General features: G+C 45.0%; 1 pseudogene; it reads right to left on the bottom strand.

Moving 5' to 3' along the window:
• LOC115777559 (obscurin-like) overlaps positions 1–14758 on the bottom strand; it is a 698358-nt pseudogene that overhangs the window by 300018 nt on the left and 383582 nt on the right.

The following is a 14758-nucleotide window of genomic DNA, read 5'->3' as shown; positions in this document are numbered from 1 at the left end:
TTTCTAGTGTCCATATGTAAACACAAACTCTCATGAGCTATTTTAGCTGCTTTAGCCTGCCTGCAGCTGCTGTGCATCTGAAATCACCTTTCAGCCCACCTCCACCATCTCTGAGTTTGTGCAGAATCTGCAAATCAGCACAGAAGCCTGATGTGATAAGATTTCATTTTGTGTAAACCACAAGAAACAAGCTGATATGTTTGCAGCTGACTGCAGTTTGTAGCTGTATGAGCTGAGTTTGAAAGGAAGGAAGAACAGAGGCTAAAGAAATATTACTCTTGCAACAGAGCTCCATTATTGAGCATCCCACTGCCCCCTACTGACCATTTTTGGTATTACAAGAAGAAATATCACCACATTACGTGTGTGTGTGTGTGTGTGTGTGTGTGTGTGTGTGTGTGTGTGTGTGTGTGTGTGTGTGTGTGTGTGTGTGTGTGTGTGTGTCTGTGTGTGTGTGTGTTTTGCTCCCTCTCAAAGAAAACTGTCTCACAACATCACACACTAGCTTGGTTCTACATTTATGTTCAATTGTGAGTCCTCAGTTTCCCACAGACACTAAAAACATGTTTTCCCTCCTCTGATACACACGCCTTCATTTTATACTCATGGCCACCTTTTACTGTCACAGAGGGGTTGATACTTTCTGTGGATGAATGAAACTGCTGTGAAGAGCCACAAACACACTTTGCACAGTGATGTTGGAGCTCACACAGTACAATCATAACCATTCTGTAAGGATTCACTGATACTCTGTCAAAATAATACTTCCTCCTCCTTCACTTCATAGACTCATCACACTTTGATTTGTATCTGAACTTGTTCTTTAGGCACAGTTTCAGCTACATTTACAACAGACAGGGATTTTTAGCTTCTGCAACACACCAAGACAAATAATAGACTCTGAAGTCAAAGTCTTTATTCTTTATTATCACAGCTCTGGGAAATATTTAACACCCAGCCAAGCAGATGAATTCATAACAATTAATGAAAAATGGCGAAATTGTGCCCTCTGCTGGCTGCCAGCTCTAAACACAACCCAGTGATTCCAGTCCACATCTTATCAGAACTGTTAGCTGAAGGGGGAGTTTGAGTCAGCCCCACAGTAGCCCGACCCCCCCTCTCTCCTCCGCGGGCTTCCTCCGTCCCTGCCCCTCCCCACCCTGGTGCTCCTATGCTATATGCGCTTACTGCAGGGGTTTTTAACCTCATACGGTGCCCCCTACTGGGCAGAATATGAGATGCTTTTTTTCCTCACCTGTCCTATCGTATTTTGCTTTGTTTCCGTCTTTTGTAACAGCAGCGCCTCTCGGTGATGGCAGCAAGGCCGCAGACACTTATCTCCCTGTGTTTGTCTGGTTGTTTGTCTTTTCTTGGATGGGTGTTCTGTTAACTATAATTTCCCCATTGTGGGATCAATAAAGTATCATTCATTCATTCATTCATTATATTTGAGTAGAGTTTTCTCTGTGAGAAATGTGATCTGATGGTTGCATGAAGAAAAAATTCATTCACGTGTGATTTTGTGGGTAGAGAGAGTGACAGATTCTCTAATAATTTCAATGTTAACGAAACATTTACAGCGTGTTCATGCAGGACCTTAAACAATGACCTGAAGTCTCTGTGAGACTAAATACTCGTAATAAATAACTTCAAATGTTCTTTAACACATCGGGGAGCAAACAAAGTGAACACAGAAGGACTAAATGAGAACATCATAAATCAACAATCAGGAAAAAATAAAAGTACAGTGTTCTCCATTTGCAGCCACTTCAGAGGGAATTTTCAAACACAGGAAAATCACCTGCATTCCCACTAGTACTGCACACACACAGGAGTTTAAAGATGCCATCATTAAAATTACTTTGCATATTAGATATTCAAAGTCATTTTAATGATGATTTCACTGGCAGCCTATAACAGAGCTCAAAACATGTCAGCCGTCTCTCTCTTGTTGCTAAGAACATCTCGTGAACCCACAATGACCCACAATTCAGTGCTGATTAATTTTCTTAAGAATTATCTCCTGCGACTTGTGACTCATTTTGCCAGATCGGGTCACATATGTGATCATCCTAACAGATCAGGTTAGTGATCCAGCAGAGGGCGCTGCTGAGGAGACAAACACAATCAGATACAGTGAATTCCAACAATCCTGCATGTGAGGATCTCACATGCTTAGTGTATTGTTTTGTGTACTCTGTGGATCATAAAGTATCCTTTGTGTTACCTCTAGGAGTTGTAATTATCAGACTCTAAACATAAAGATGTGACAAATCCAAGTTAAGACCAAGATGATCTGAACATGTCGAGACACAATGAAGCCCCAGAACATGTGAAGTTCCCCTTTGCAGTGATTCTACTAGTTTGTGAAAGTGTTTTGGTGTGAGGGAAACCACAATGTAAGAATGAAGAGCACTGCTGATTCTAATGTCAGAAAGACTGAGCCACCATGAATGGAGGAGAGCAGACACAGAGCCTCAGAAACAGCTTCACTGCTTTGTGACAAAATATTTTCCATCAGTTTGTCTTTTAAGAGACATCAGTAACAGGTGATCAATCACAAGGCCTGATCACATGGATTGTTCTACTATTAGAGTTTATTCTTGCTTTGAAAAATCTGCAGCTGGCAGATCTGACCATGTTCATGTTTGATCACATGCTGCCAGCACTGCAGTGGGACACACCTGCCACAGTGGCTGAGAAAAAGAGGGTTAAGATCCTGTTGGATTTCAAGCTCCAGACTGACAAGCAGCTGCTGACTAACCAGCCACACACAGTGGTGACTGACAAGGAGCACAAGACAGCAGCTGTGACAGATGTGACGTTCCTGGATAACAGGAACATCAGAAAGAAGTAAACCAGCAGCTTGATGAAGTATTGATGAAATATTGATGAAGTAGGATTTTTACTTCAAAAAACAAACGTTTTTTGGGCTTGTTTTTTTGTTTTTGAACGTGAAGTTGCTTATTTGGGATTGACTTTCTTTCCGAGTGAAACTCCTTGAACTCCATACTAAAGCAATTATGGGGTGGTAGTTTGTCCCTTCAAAGCCCCCGTTTTCTGTTTATCCCTCCCGCCCAAGTTGACCGGGTGCACAACCAACCAAACACTCATAACATCCCAGAGTGAGGAGGCAGCATAATGAGTTCCTGTAAGTGGGGAAAATATAGAAAAAATCTAATAAAGAGTGGGAGAAAAAGAGCGAACTAAAGAATGGATCTGAGCTCGGATGGGAGTCTGGCCTGAAAAGTGGATATGCATTATGGAATGCATAGGAGCGCCTCACAAGAGGTATATGTGTCCGCAAAAACCTCAGAAAGTAGCTGCAGTCCTGATGGGAGACGTATGAAAGGCACTCTGCAGATTTTGCAAGTGTGAATTATGTGCTCACCATGCTGATTTAATTCAACATGCTAATACTGAGAAGCACACACAAAAAAACTGTGCACCGTTCTCTTCTATGAGGCTAAGAAACATGGCTTTCACTGCTCCAAAACACACAGACAAAACAATAAAATGAGCTATACTGCTATAGAGCTATACTGTTTAAAAGCGGCCTCAGTTTTACACGATGTGGTGGGTTGCCAGTTGGGCTTTTTTTGGGCTTGTTTCTATCGCAAGATCTGGCAACACTGGTGACAAATTAAATCTGTATTACATGAAAGTACAGGCCGGACCTCCCTGAGAAAACTGGGAAAACACAGTAAAAAGGCTTGATGAGCATAACGTCAGAGCAGCTGTTACTTCGCATCATGTTGATAATTTTAGTTCATTTTAAAACATTGTGAGCTGTTTAACAATGAGTGCCTTTAAATGAACGCTCTCTTTCAGTGGATTCATGCACAACACTGAACAGCTGTGAATGTACTCACTCTGACACACAACAACAACACACTTTATTTATAGAACACTTTTCTTAACAAAGATACAAAGTGCTTATTTGCAAAATCAAAGAAATAGTTAAAAACATAAAAACAGATCTACAGCACATTAAAGTGCATTAAAATTATGATCGACAGCAGGAGTGTCCAAACTTGTCTCATGGAGGATTTGACAATGTAAAAGTGCCCGAGGGCCAACAGTCCCTGATGACATTATTTTAAAGAATAAAAGATGCATATAAATATTGTTGTTTAATACTTTAATTTCCATGCACATGAAGTAACTAAATATAAAGCATAAAGCTCTCAATTTCCAACTGAAATTTATCACATAGAGAAACTGTAAAAAACTGCTGTGTAATCCTGATAACAGAGCAACAGGTAAGATAAGAGATAAGATAAAACTTTAATGATCCCTCGACGGGGAAATTTGTGCATTACAGCAGCTCAGTACAGAGGAAAAATGAAAAGGATGAGTAAGAACAAATAACTAAACTAAAACTAAAATAGAATAGAATAAAATAAAATAAAATAGCAAAAAAACTATACACATATACATAAATATATATATCAATGTCAATACACACATTTACATATACACACATATACACACACATCAAAACACTATACACAGATATCAAAATATTATATACATTTGTAGCCGGTAAGGTACACAGCATACACGGTATGCATTATATGGGTGAGTGTAATAAATAACATGTATCTGGACTGTATGGATAAAGTGATGGCAGAGGAGGTAAAGTGTCCAAGTGACTCAAGACGTTATGCTGCGTTATACAGTCTAACTGCTGTTGGGATGAATGACCTGCGAAAGCGCTCCTTCCTGCAGCGAGGATGTTTACTGACACTACTGTGAAGGACACACAGGTACACAGCGCAGGTCTGACTCCAGAGCAGTGGTAGATGTGTGTAAAATGTCACGTAGGTGGAATCACTCAGTCTGGATCTCAAGCAGTTCTTGTTTAAGTTCAGAACAGAGAAAATCTGCATTCACAAACATGTGGAGCCAAACAAGATGAACATTTTCTATGCAAATGTTCATCTCTGGAAACTTGATCTTATCCAGCTGCTGGTGTTGTGCCAAAAAGTGATGTTTTTATGTTTTTGATGTATAATATCTCTGCTTAAATTGGTAATTAGACTGTAGTCAAGAGAATTTATGAAGGCCTTATGAATAAAATAAAGAAATGACCTGTTTTGCAAGTATCTTTATGACTGTGTTACTGTAGCTACATTATAATCAAGCTGCTCCTTTTTGTCCTCTTCAACTATCTTTATAGAACTGTGATTTTATATGTGTTGTAACTTCTGCTGCCCCCTTGACCAGATCTCTATGAAAAAAATGACATTTTTCCTGATAAATAAAAAATATATAAAAGCTGCTTTGCCAAAATGTAATTGCAGCTTCTACCTGTGACAGGATTTGTTCTCACTCAGAATGAATTGATATCATTCATGATGATGATGATGATACTTTATTGATCCCACAATAGGGAAATTACAGAATGACAGATATGTTTGACCGATTGGAGCCAAAAAGTCATTTACACCAGTTTAAATACATCGTTTTTGTTTTTTATTGGCACTTTCCAAAAATCACTTTTTGGAATTACATGCTGAGTTGAATTCATTGCTTGGGCCAGTGGGCCAAAAATAACATGTATGGACAAGATGCATGGGCCATAAAAAAATCTGAGCATAGGCCATGTTTGGCCCATGAGCCACAGTTTGGACACCCCTGATTAAAGGAAGATAAACGAGTGAAACACACTGAGGGATTCTTTCTGAAGGAAATATAAACTCAGGCTATCAGGATCATTGCTTTGAATGAAAAATCTGCTCCTTTTCACTCAAAGTGACGTCAAGTTTTTAAGTTCCTTTAAAGAGAAAAAGATAAAAACAGCTAAAGAGCTGCTGTTAAGATTTTAGAGCTGTGGCTGAATTTGGATTCACATTATAGTAGTCAGAGCTCTCCTCTGGGTCACCACGTTGTCCTGTTGAGGTGATCAAATGAAAACATTTAAAAACAAACACCCTCTGTTTGCATTTATTATCAGTCAGAATAATTAACAATGTAGATTTTACATTTCAAATCTCAGAGTTTGTGCACTCACTCGTCTTGTTAATGACTTTGAGCTGAATCACAGATATAATATATAAAATAATCATCTTATTGACTTTAATGTTAAACACAGTTATTGTATTGTAACGTTCCGTTATGTCACCCAAGCACCAGGCAGAGGTTTCGTTACTAACACCATTTAATCAGACCGGACACACACAGAACAGCTCTCGCCGGATACAGCCAACTCTAACTCACACAAGAAAAAAAGAGACCTCCCTCCCAAGAGCGACCCCCCACATCTCCTTCCGGTTCAACCCCAAAACAACCTAACTTAAAGAGAACAATAACTGTGACACACATTTAGCACTAACGTCCATCATGGATCATTACACTGCTCCCCCAACAAAAAGTTCCTCGTCCTCGAGGGAAAAACACAGTCTCTGAGGCGGGGAGGCAGTTGACGTCGCCTCTTTGGCTTCCGAGGGGTGGCATGAACTACAGGAAACTGAGGGGGAGAACAAGGGGATGGGGAGGTAGCCATGTCCAGCTGGGAGTCCAGCTGAGCTGGAGTGTGGGGGATTTTCACGCATCCCTCAGAGAAAGGGGAAGGAGAACGACCCTTATAAGGGGCCATCCTGTCTCTGTGCAGGACCACTTTCCTGCCTCTAGGTGGTAACTGTACTCTATAAACCACTTCCCCAACTCGTTCCAGGACACTGCAGGGTCCAACCCAGTTGCTGTCCAGTTTAGGACACCGTCCTTTTTTTCTCTTCGGGCTGTAGACCCACACCAGCTCTCCAGCACGGAAGTGCCTCCCTTTAGTAGTCAGGTCGTAGTTTCTCTTTTGCCGCAGTCCCGCCTTTGCCAGCTGGTCCCGAGCATAGGAATGCGCCGACTCCAGTCGGTCCTGCAGCTTCCTGGCATAGCTTTGACCCGGTGGCGCATCCGGAGCATCAGGAGGTTTCCCAAAAGCCAGTTCAGCAGGGGTCCTTAGTTCTCTCCCTAACATGAGCAGGGCGGGTGTGCACTGGGTGGAGTCCTGGACGGCCGACCTGTAGGCCATTAGGATGAGTGGGAGGTGAGTGTCCCAGTCACGCTGGTGTTCTGACGTGATGATGGCTAACTGCTGGGCCAGTGTCCTATTAAACCTTTCCACCAGGCCATCACTCTGGGGGTGGAGTGGCGTGGTGCGGGTCTTCTGAATTCCAAGGCGTTCGCACATGGCAGCAAACACCCTGGACTCAAAGTTACGGCCTTGGTCACTGTGAAGAACCCCTGCCGTTCCAAATCTGCTGAGCATTCCCTCCACTAATGTGTCAGCCACTGTCTCCGCCTCCTGGTCCGGGATGGCGTATGCTTCCGGCCATTTGGTAAAATAGTCCATAGCAGCAACCACATAGCGGTTTCCCCTATCAGTCCGGGGAAATGGCCCCATGATGTCCACAGCCACTCGCTCCATCGGTGCACCTGCCGGTTGCTGTTGAAGTTGAGCACGGGACTGGTCCAGCGGACCTTTGTGGGCGGCACAGGAGTCACAGCTTCGGCAGAAGCCCTCCACATCTCTACGCTGCTGGCCCCAATAGTAACCCTGGCGCAGGCGGCGAAGGGTCTTTGACACGCCAAAGTGGCCAGCGCCTCTACTCCCATGGCAGGCTTCCAGCACCGCTGGCCTTAGCGACTTGGGTACCACAACTTGCCACCTTTCCTCACCTGTAGCAGGATCTTTCCAGCCGCGCTGCAGCACTCCCTTGTCCAACCTTAGAGCATTGAACTTGGCCCACAGCCCTTTGGTGGCGATAGAGAGCCCGGTAACCTCATCCCAGTTAGGTCGCTGCTCGTTCTCAAGCCATCGTAGTACTGGTAGCAGGTCGGTGTCTTGCTCCTGCTGGGCCCTCCATTCTGCCATGTCCACCACTAGGAGTGCCCTGCAGGAGAGCTGTGCAGGATTATCTGTTGCTGTGAGTTCCCTCTCCTTCTCCTCCCGCTTCCCACAATAGCGGCAGCCTGTCGCGGCACATGGGCGGCGGGATAGTGCATCTGCATTGGAGTGGTGTGCCCCTGCTCTGTGCTCCACAGTGAAATTAAAGGCCTGGAGCTCCTCCAGCCAACGAGCCACCTGCCCCTCTGGTTCTCTGAAAGACATAAGCCACTGGAGGGCGGCACGATCAGTCCTGATGATAAAAGGCGTGCCACATAGGTAGTACTTAAAGTGTCTCACTGCCATCACCACAGCCAGGAGCTCTCGCCGTGTGACACAATAGCGTCGCTCACTCTTATTCAGGACCCGGCTGAAGTATGCCACCACCTTCTCACCTTCAGGTCCGACCTGCGACAGCACGGCTCCCAGTCCCACACTACTTGCATCTGTGTCCAGGACAAATGGTAGTGCGGGGTCAGGTGGGGCAAGGATCGGAGACTCCGTCAGGGATCTGCGCAGGGTGTCGAATGCCTGCTGACAGTCTTGGGTCCAGCTGAAGTCGTGATCCTTCTGCAGCAGGCGAAAGAGTGGTGCAGCTATGGAGGAGAAGCCTTTTACAAACCTCCTGTAATATGACGCCAGTCCCAGGAAGCTTTTTAGTTGCACCTGGTCTGCGGGAGTGGGCCAGTCCCTAATGGTCTGCACTTTTTCCTCCAAAGTGCTGATGCCCTCCCGACCCAACTTGTGACCAAGGAACTCCACCTCCCTCCTCATGAAGTGACACTTGTCCGGGTGCAGCTTAAGGCCTGCGGCCCTTACTCTCTCCATTACCTGTCTCAGGGTATCCATGGTGGTTTCAAAAGAGGTCCCATGCACCAGGAGGTCGTCCAGGTAGACCAGACACTGCTGTCTTGGGACACCAGCCAGCACACCGTCCATAAGTCTCTCAAAGGTGGCTGGGGCGTTGCACAGGCCAAAGCTCAGGACTCTGAACTGCCACAGTCCCCTGTTCGTGCAAAAGGCCGTCTTTGGTCTAGAATCTGGGGACAGAGGCACCTGCCAGTAACCACTTCGCAGGTCCAGGGTGGAGAACCAGGAAGACCCTGCCACCAGGTCGAGAGACTCATCGATTCTGGGAAGGGGATAAGAGTCCTTTTTAGTAACTTTATTAAGTGGCCTGTAGTCCACGCAGAAGCGCATTGGTGGACTGTTCTTCTTGGGCACCATCACCACAGCAGATGCCCAGGGACTTTCAGATGGCTCTATGATGCCCATCTTTAGCATCTCACGCAGTTCTTGGTCAGCCGCCTCCTGATGAGCCAGAGGAAGGCGACGAGGACGCATTTTAACAGGACGAGCATCCCCAGTGTCAATAACGTGTTCCACCAAGTGTGTCAGGCTTACATCACACTCTGTGAGGGCAAAAATGTCTTTAAAGTCCAAGAGCACCTGCCATAGACTTCCTTGCTGCTGCTGAGTCAGGCCCTCACAGTTCCTGGACCAGATGTTTCTCACTGCTGACAGCCTCTCCTCTTCATCAGTTCGCTGTTCAACTAGTGGTAATACAGGGGACTCCGAGGTGCAAGCCGCTATTACAGCAGGGGATGGGTTTAAAGGTGGGGGTTTAAGCTGCACCCTCTCTCCTCCCGGGAGTAACAGACAGCCTTCCCCGAGGTCCAGCACACCATCAATGGCTCGTAAAAAGTCCAGCCCCAGGATGCAGGCATCCTGGACGTCAGCCACCCAGGCAGCAAAAGGCATGGTTAGGTCTCCAACCTTAAACTGAAACATCCCCCTCCCTTTTATGGGGGCCAGGTCACCAGTCACTGTCTTAAGCTGCACATTGGTTGTTTGCATGGCAGTCCCAGCTGGAATGATGTCAGGTCGGACCAGTGTTGTGTTGGACCCTGTGTCGAGGAGTGCTGTGCAGGATACCCCATCAACCACCACCGGAATGTGGCAAAAGTCACCAACTTGGGTCCAGCCTACAGTAATGACCATGCCAGGTGACAATGTGGGTGGTGTGGGGGTGTTGGTCACGACGGCCCGTGTACTCCCACCTACACGGGCCCCTGACCGTTTCCCTGCGCCGCTGCAAACCTGGGGCACTGCCTGATGAGATGTCCAGCTTGTCCACATCCCCAGCAGCTTTGTGGTCGGCGGCGTGTGCCAGCACGGGGAGAAGGTGACTGAAGAGCAGCCGCCTGGGTCATGCTGTGTGGTCCCCCCTGCCTCTCCGTCCGCTCAGCAGGTGCAGATGTTGCTCTGACCACTGGTGAATCCTCAGCCCCTCCAGGAGGTCCTGTCAGCATCTCCCTCTCCAACGCCAACTCCAGAGCTGCACTGAGTGTGGTTGGACGAGCAAGCTGTGTCTGAATACGGAGCTCTTTGGGACTGAGGGCCTGTAGGAACTGATCACGGGCGAGCTCTGTCTGCACTGCAAGGGGCATGTTGTCATAGGCCCGCCTGCAGAGGCACTCAATGTCATGGGCCAGGATACGCAGCGGTTCTCCAGGCAGTCTCCGTCTGTTGTGAAACTCTGACCTCAGTAGCACAGGCTGGTTATACTGCCCAAACCGTCTCTGGAGTGCCCCAACTAGAGCAGTATAGTCTCCCCTCTCTCTTTCACTCAGCAGCAGCAGGCATGCTGCTGCATCCTCACACAGGCACAGAGCTAATTGCAATGCTTTATGTTCGACAGACCAGCCAGCTGCAGCAGCTAATAGTTCAAACTGAGCAATAAACACTTCCCACGGCGTCTTACCGCTGAACTTGGGTGTCTTTATGTTTACCGTAGCCGGCTGTGCATGGGCGCTGCCATCATTGTTTACATCACATGACCTCCGCTCCGTCCCGCCGAAATGGCGATCATGGCGCGAACGGCCCTCCAGCCGAGACAAACCTGGGGAGAACCCAGCCTCAGCAGCCAGCTGGAGCGCCGCTTCCCTCACGATGCGAGCGGGTCGGATATCCATCTCCTGCTCCTCCTTCTTAACAGTGTTCCTCCGCATAATCGGGAGTTGTGTCCCTGAGCCGTGAGCAGAGCCGCTGGTAATAGACCCAGGCGTGGTAGTTCGTAGTTTAAGCTTCTGACACCAGTGTAATGTTCCGTTATGTCACCCAAGCACCAGGCAGAGGTTTCGTTACTAACACCATTTAATCAGACCGGACACACACAGAACAGCTCTCGCCGGATACAGCCAACTCTAACTCACACAAGAAAAAAAGAGACCTCCCTCCCAAGAGCGACCCCCCACATCTCCTTCCGGTTCAACCCCAAAACAACCTAACTTAAAGAGAACAATAACTGTGACACACATTTAGCAATAACGTCCATCATGGATCATTACAGTATAATCATCCAGCTTCCACAAACTCTGTATTAATGAAAGTGTGTACTTTACCATTTTCAGTGTTTTCAGAGCCTCTGATTGTCTCATAGACACAACGATCACCTACAGGTCAGAGAAAATCAGTCACCTCATGTCTGTGATACTAATTTAAACACAGCTTCAAACAAGTATTCTTGTTTCCTTCAACAGAGTTCAAACTGCAGCAGATGTAATAATTACAGTCTGGATGCAAAGAGCATCAGAATATTTTAAAGTAGATGAAAAACTAACCATGAAGAAGAGAGGAGTACACTTGCTGCTGATGTTCATCCTGATTCACCGTCTGCTCATTAGCAGGACCTTTATTAAAAATGGAAAGAAGACATTTGCTTTCACACGGACCTCATGATGCATTTGTGTATCTGAATGAGTGAAGAGATTGTAGTAAGTAAAGGAAAAGTTCTCACTGTTGGTCGTTCTGCAGCGATACAACAAGAGCAGGAGAATAATGAGGAGAGAGACTCCACAAACCAGTCCAACAATCAGCCACACAGAGCTGTCAGCTGCTGACACAGTTACTGTAACAACAATTATTAATAAACTGTAATTATATTGGATATTTTCCTTCTCAGTCATCAAAATCATTTCCAAATATTCATCAAATGCTTTGATCCTGCTCACCTTTAACTAACATCCAGCTCTGTGGTGACTCTCTTCCTGAGTATTCACACTTGTAGAAACCTTCATCAGACTTTGACACTGCAGAGATCTTCAGCTCCTCTCGGGTATCATTTTGAATAAGTTTGTCATTGTGGTAGAAAAACACATTGGAAAGTATTTTTTGTGTCCTCAAACTGCAGCTCAGACTAACAGAAGCTCCTTCAGTCACAGGATGAACAGGACTCACCAGGATAGGAGCATCAGGATCATCTGTGACACAATCAAACACAATTGTTTCAGTCAGATCAGCTGGTGCAGACTTTTAGAAAAAGCTGACACACAATAATAATAAACAGATTGAAGAAATGCTTTTCATCATGAAGATCTAATATCTGATCTTGTATATTTAAAAACTTCTGTATGTGTCCTATTATTATGAAATAATTTCTATAGTACTTGTTTTGAATTGTGACATGAAACCTTCTCCTCTTAAGGTCTGGGTTATTGTTGTTGCAACAGGAATGAAGCACAACAAATGCTCCATTCATTAAGTCACAGTAGTGCTAAACAGCCTCCTCAGTAAATGTGCTGCACAGTTCAGATCACAAAAAACTTCCCTAAACCAAACTCTCAGCATAATAAGGAAAAATCTGTGACTGAGTTCTCTTTGGAAACTGTGATGGTGGAAGTTTCACTGGGACTATGATGATGATGATGATGATGATGACGATGATGATGATGATGATGATGCAATGCAGGCACATTTAAAATTTTGGCTCCTGCAAACTAAGAAGTTACAGAAACTAAAATTATTTAAAGGATTCCCTAAACGAATCAAGTTTGCTGAGATCTGAGCTACATAGAACAAAAAGTGTAAGACAGATAAAGTACAGAGTGCAGATACACAGTAGAATAAATACAAAAATACACACTACAATATATACGGAAGAGTTGCCATTTCAATTCCTGTACGTATATGAGTTTCAGAGTCCACCTTGTGTGTGTGTGTGTGTGTGTGTGTGTGTGTGTGTGTGTGTGTGTGTGTGTGTGTGTGTGTGTGTGTGTGTGTGTGTGTGTGTGTGTGTGTGCGTGTCCGAATCTATCACTTCAGGTTGGAGTTCAGGAGCCTGGAATGAAGCTGTTGCACACTCTGATTGTATTTGTGTGGTAGCTGCAGTACCTCCTCCCAGGAGAGCAACAACTCCATGAGATGGATGAGATGGGTCAAACATAACCTTTAATACAACTGTACCTTTTTACATTATATACTTTGATGAGCTACTTTGTGGTTTATTGAAAAATATATATATAAAATATGCATTTGTTAATCTTTGGTAAATCTGTTTAAGAAAAAAATGACTAAAATGATAACAAAAACTAAGAATATTATGCTGTTTTGTGAGATGCATAAAATTGTCATAAACGCTCATCTTTACTTGTTTTGCTTCATAGAATTACTCCACATCATATCCAAATCATTAAAATAAAAGAAAAAAGTATAACAACATACCCTGTAGAGTGATGTTGACTGCACTGCTGAACTCTCCTGATCCAGACTCACACCAGTACACTGCAGTACCTGACTGTGATGTGTTGATGTTACATGTGGATCCAGTCATTGTCCTACAGCCAGAGTTCAGTCGGCCGTCCTCAGTGAACTTCTTCACTCTCCACTCAGCAGAGTTTCCCTCACAGGTCAGTGAGACAGAGTCAGAGGTGAAGTGTTGCACTCTGTCAGGACTCACTGTGAGAGACGCTGCTGAATGAACATCTGGAAACATGCAGGGAGGAGACAAAGCTCAGAGATGTTTCCATTTCTGAAGATCAGTGTTTTAACAGGGTGCAGTGTTTTTATGTTAAAATAAGACTGAACAGTTGCAACATTCGTATTATATTTCATTTAGAATAAACTACCGTATTTTCCGGAGTATAAGTCGCACTTTTTTTCATAGTTTGGCTGGGGGTGCGACCTATACTCCGGAGCGACGTATATGTGACATTTATAACACATGAACCAAAATACTCCAGCCACTTGACATCTCCGTGAACTGCAGCTTTAAGGCAGTCTTGCATAACCTGTGGGCGCAGTGGATGATGGATGGAGAGCACAGCTTAACGGCAACTGGGAGAATGCGCCACCCAACTTTCCTGGAAGTCATTGGATGGATCAAGAAAACATGGGCTTCAGTGACAACCAAACCATCCTGTTGGGATTCAGAAAGGCTGGAATAATTGGAACTGCAGCTGACGAGTCTGACAAAAGCGACACAGAAGAGGAAGCGGCGCTTCGTCTACGGAGTGTACGGAATTGTTTAGAAGTGACACCGAGGATGAAGAATTCAATGGATTGATGGTTTGGTTAACTTGTTAGTATGTTCTTTATGCTATGGTTATCTGAATAACTTAATGTTACGTTAACATACCGAACACGTGTTCATTGTGCGTCATGTAGCTGAATGTGTTACGTTAGCATAACATAGGCGTAACCGTGTTCGTCCTGTTCTTTAATCCATTATTATTTTAAATTGCCGTTCAAGATGGAATTTCTGCTCTGGGTCTCAGATTCTATCAACCCCCCCCCCCCCCCCAAAAAAGTGCGACTTATAGTCCAGTGCGACCTATATATGTTTTTTTCTTCTTTATTATGCATTTTTTGGCTGGTGCGACCTATACTCCGGAGCGACGTATAGTCCGAAAAATACGGTACTTTCAGCTGCTCTTTTGCCACAAGGGGGCGCCACAGGCTCCACATGTTTGATTTGGTAGTTTTATGCTGGATGTTCTTCCTGACACAACCCCAAAGAGGATTTGTGTTTCTGGCTGGAGTCAAACCAGTGACCTTTCATTTGCTAACCACTACACCACTGGAGGGATCTTTAAG

This window comes from Archocentrus centrarchus, unplaced genomic scaffold (genome assembly GCF_007364275.1).
Source record: "Archocentrus centrarchus isolate MPI-CPG fArcCen1 unplaced genomic scaffold, fArcCen1 scaffold_57_ctg1, whole genome shotgun sequence".
NCBI lineage: Eukaryota > Metazoa > Chordata > Actinopteri > Cichliformes > Cichlidae > Archocentrus > Archocentrus centrarchus.
The sequence above is the reverse complement of the archived record's forward strand: the minus strand, read 5'-3'. Positions and strand labels throughout refer to the sequence as shown.